Here is a 5,209-nt window from a genome sequence, read left to right as displayed (position 1 = left end):
GGGTTCTTAAGCACACTCTTCTTTTTGCTTTGGACCTTGACTTTAACCGCTCAGTCTCAAGTTTTCACTTGATACCTTCACGCCACAAGCACATGGTTAGGGACAGCTTGGTTTAGCCGCTTAGACCAGGATTTGATTCCTTTAGGCCCTCCTATCCACTGATGCTCAAAGCCTTGGATCTTTTTTATTACCCTTGCCTTTTGGTTTTAAGGGCTATTGGCTTTTTCTGCTTGCTTTCTCTCTCTCTCTCTTTTTTTTTTTTCTGCAAGCTTTGTATTCACTGCTTTTTCTTGCTTCAAGAATCATTTTTATGATTTTTCAGATTATCAATAACATGTCTCATATTCATCATTCTTTCAAGAGCCAACATATTTAACATTCAAGATAATCAAATTCCAAAGACATATGCTCAATTCAGGCATTCATTCAGAAGGCAGAAAGCATTGCCATCACATGTAAATAATTAGAATTTCTTTTATTAAAACTCGAAAAATATTGCCTCCTTATTCTAAAGAAAATCTTCTATTTTATTCATGTTTAATGATGATGAGAAAAATAAATTATAGCTTAATTGGAGGTCAAATAACTACTAACTACTACTATAAATTCTAAGGTAAAACTCAAATAAGAACAATTATCACAGAGTTAAGGCTAAGATTAGAACTCAACAACCTTGAATTTGGGATGTGGGGTGCTTGGTCCTTCAAGAGATAACTTCTGACGCTTCAGTTCCTTTAAGTCACGCTTGCTCTTCTTGTTCCCTAAGTAGTTTGCAGAGCATGTTGTTTTGGTTTTGCTGTTCTTCTTTTATTTGGTCCATAGCTTCTTGCAATTTAGTAACAGATGCTTCAAGATGTTCCCAATATTCAAATTGAGGGATTTCTGAGAGAAATTCCTGTGCTCTCCTCTTGATGGGGTCATCTTGCACTTGTTTTTCCATTGTGGTTTTAGTGATTGGTTGCTCTACTGAGATGTACTCCGTTATTCCCATCCTTACTCCAGCATCTTTGCAGAGCATAGAGATTAAGCTTGGATAAGCCATCCTGGCATCTTTGGAGTTCTTGTTTGCAAGTATGTAAAATTCAGATGGGATCAGTTGATGAACTTCCACTTCTTTTCCCAACATAATGCAATGGATCATCACTGCTCTTTTAATGGTGACTTCAGAACGGTTGCTAGTGGGCTGATGAGCGGATATTTTATACGCTTTTTGGGGATAATTTCATATAGTTTTGAGTATGTTTTAGTTAGTTTTTAGTCTATTTTTATTAGTTTTTAGGAAAAATTCATATTTCTGGACTTTACTATGAGTTGTGTGTTTTTCTGTAATTTCAGGTATTTTTCTGGCTGAAATTGAAGGAGCTGAGCAAAAATCTGATTCAGGCTGAAAAAGGACTGCTGATGCTGTTGGATTCTGACCTCCCTGCACTCAAAGTGGATTTTCTAGAGCTACAGAACTCGAAATGGCGTGCTTCCAATTGCGTTGGAAAGTAGACATCCAGGGCTTTCCAGCAATATATAATAGTTTATACTTTGCACAAGAATAGACGACGTAAACTGGCGTTCAACGACAGTCCTCTGCCCAATTCTAGCGTCCAGCGCCAGAAAAGGATCAAAAGCTGGAGTTGAACGCCCAAACTGGCATAAAAACTGGCGTTCAACTCCACAAATGGCCTCTGCACGTGAATTGCTTAAAGTCTCAGCCCCAGCACACAACAAGTGGGCCCCAGCACACTAAGTGGGCCCCAGAAGTGGATCTCTACATCATCCATCATAGTTTACTCATATTTTGTAACCCTAGGCTACTAGTTTAGTATTTAAACAATTTTTAGAGACTTATTTTGTACCTCATGACATTTTAGATCTAAACTTTGTATTCTCTACATTGGCCTGGATAAGATTCTAGAGGACATCTGTATCCCTGGAGCCAGGTGGACCACCAACACAAAGGGCGTTCCAAATCAACTCAAGAGGGAAGATCTCAAACTAGTTGCTAGAAGATGGCTGGACTTCATTGGGCGTTCTCTGTTGCCCACTAGCAACCGTTCTGAAGTCACAGTTAAAAGAGCAGTGATGATTCATTGCATCATGATGGGAAAAGAAGTGGAGGTTCATCAGCTGATTTCAACTGAGCTCTATAAGATTGCTAACAAAAATTCAAAAGAGGCCAGGTTGGCTTATCCAAGCGTGATTTCTCTGCTCTGCAAGGACGCTGGAGTCAAGATGAGAATAACTGAATATATCCTAATTGAAAAGTCAATCACCAAAGCATCAATGGAGAGACAACAAGCACAGGAGGATCTTATCAAGAAGAGAGCACAGGAATCCCTCCCAGAGATTCCTCAAGCAGAATATTGGGAATATCTTGAGACGTCTGTCACCAAGATACAGGAAGCTATAGAGCAAATAATAAAACAACAGAAGGAACACAGTCAAATGCTGACCCATATACTTAAAGAACTATACTTTGCACACGGATAGACGACGTAAACTGGCGTTCAACGCCAGTTCTCTGCCCAATTCTGGCGTCCAGCGCCAGAAAAGGATAAAAAACTGGAGTTGAACGCCCAAACTGGCATAAAAACTGGCGTTCAACTCCACAAATGGCCTCTGCACGTGACTCACTCAAATCTCAGCCCCAGAACACACCAAGTGGGCCCCAGAAGTGGACCTCTGCATCATCCATCATAGTCCACTCATATTTTGTAACCATAGGCTACTAGTTTAGTATTTAAACAACTTTTAGAGACTTATTTTGTATCTCATGACATTTCAGATCTAAACTTTGTATTCTCTGACGGCATGAGTCTCTAAACCCCATTGTTGGGGGTGAGGAGCTCTGCTGTGTCTCGATGAATTAATGCAAGTATTTCTGTTTTCCATTCAACCACGCTTGTCTCTATCTAAGATGTTCATTCGCGATTAACTGTGATGAAGGTGATGATCTGTGACATTCATCACCTTCCTCAAACCATGAACGTGTGCCTGACAACCACCTCCGTTCTATATCCGATTGAATGAGTATCTCTTAGATTCTTTAATCAGAATCTCCGTGGTATAAGCTAGAACTGATGGCAGCATTCATGAGAATCCGGAAAGTCTAAACCTTGTCTGTGGTATTCCGAGTAGGATTCAAGGATTGAATGACTGTGACGAGCTTCAAACTCCTGAAGGCTGGGCGTTAGTGACAGATGCAAAAGGATAGTAAATCCTATTCCAACCGGATCGAGAACCAACCGGTGATTAGCCGTGCTGTGACAGAGCACGTGAGCGTAGTTTTTACTGGAAGGATGGAAGGTAGCCATTGACAACGGTGATCCACCAACACACAGCTTGCCATAGGGGGACGTGTGTGCTTGAACAAGAAGACAGAGGAAAGCAGAGATTCAGAAGACAAAGCATCTCCAAAGCTCCAACATATTCTCCATTACTGCACAACAAGTAACTTTTAATTTATGCTCTACTGGTTATTCACAATTCAATTGATAAACATAATTGACTTCCTGACTAAGATTTACAAGATAACCATAGATTGCTTCAAACCAACAATCTCCGTGGGATTCGACCCTTACTCACGTAAGGTATTACTTGGACGACCCAGTGCACTTGCTGGTTAGTGGTATGCGTTGTGAAAAGTGTGATTCACAATTCGTGCACCAAGTTTTTAGCGCTGTTGCCGGGGATTGTTCGTGTTTGAACAACTGACGGATTATTTTGTTGCTTAGATTAGGAAAAATCTTTCTTTTTTTTTGGTTTAGAGTCTTTTATTATTTATCCCTTGTTAAAATACTTTAAACTTATAGCTCAGTTATTTAGAACGTGGTGTTTATGTTCATGATAATTGGCTATCATATTTTTTAAAAACCTTTTTCAAAAATAATTTTTCTATTAAATCCTGTGCCAAACTTTAAGTTTGGTGTTTTCAAAAATAATCTTTCTTAAAATTTTTGAAAGTGCCATAACTCATCTGGCTAGAGCGTTAATCTGTGTTCTTGGTAATTGGGTTAGAGTCTTTTATATTCTTTTCAAAACCTTCTTTTTCATAAATTATATTTTCTCTATTAAATTTTGTGCCAAACTTAAAGTTTGGTGTTTTCTTGTTGATTTCCCTTTGGTTTTCGAAAATTTTGGTTTGGTTTTCTAAAAATTTTAAGTTTGGTGTAAGACATAAAAGAGCTCAAGAACATCATTGGTGCCTCAAGAAGGAAATGCCATCATCACTAAGGTGGACTCGTTCCTTGTTCTTACTTTCTCTGTTTTTCATTTTCTCTATGTTAAGTGCTTATCTATGTTTGTGTCTTCATTACATGATCATTAGTAGTAATTAGCGTCTAGTTTGATTTTATCCCCAATTAAGTTATAGTCTATTTTTCTCATCATCAGCAAACATGAATAAAATAGTAGATCTTTTGAATAAGAGGTAATAAAATTTCGAGTTTTTAATAAGAAAAATTCTAATTAGTAACATGTGGTGGCAATGCTTTCTGTCTTCTGAATGAATGCTTGAACAGTGTATATGTCTTTTGAATTTGTTGTTTAAGACTGTTAAATATGTTGGCTCTTGAAAGAATGATGAACATGAGACATGTTATTGATAATCTGAAAAATCATAAAAATGATTCTTGAAGCAAGAAAAAGCAGCAAAGAACAAAGCTTGCAGAAAAATATATATATATGTATATTAAAATAGGCGAAAAAAAAATATATATATATAGAAAGAAAAAGAAAAAGCAAGTAGAAAAAGCCAAAAGCTCTTAAAACCAAGAGGCAAGAGCAAAAAGCCAATAACCCTTAAAACCAAAAGGCAAGGGCAAATAAAAAGGATCCCAAGGCTTTGAGCATCAGTGGATAGGAGGGCCTAAAGGAATAAAATCCTGGTCTAAGCGGCTAAACCAAGCTGTCCCTAACCATGTGCTTGTGGCGTGCAGGTGTCAAGTGAAAACTTGAGACTGAGCGGTTAAAGTCAAGGTCCAAAGCAAAAAGAAGAGTGTGCTTAAGAACTCTGGACACCTCTAATTGGGGACTTTAGCAAAGCTGAGTCACAATCTGAAAAGGTTCACCCAGTTATGTGTCTGTGGCATTTATGTATCCGGTAGTAATACTGGAAAACAAAGTGCTTAGGGCCACGGCCAAGACTCATAAAAAAGCTGTGTTCAAGAATCATCACACTAAAATAGGAGAATCAATAACACTATCTAAAATCTGAGTT

Source organism: Arachis ipaensis, chromosome B10 (genome assembly GCF_000816755.2).
Source record: "Arachis ipaensis cultivar K30076 chromosome B10, Araip1.1, whole genome shotgun sequence".
Classification (NCBI taxonomy): domain Eukaryota; kingdom Viridiplantae; phylum Streptophyta; class Magnoliopsida; order Fabales; family Fabaceae; genus Arachis; species Arachis ipaensis.
The sequence above is the reverse complement of the archived record's forward strand: the minus strand, read 5'-3'. Positions refer to the sequence as shown.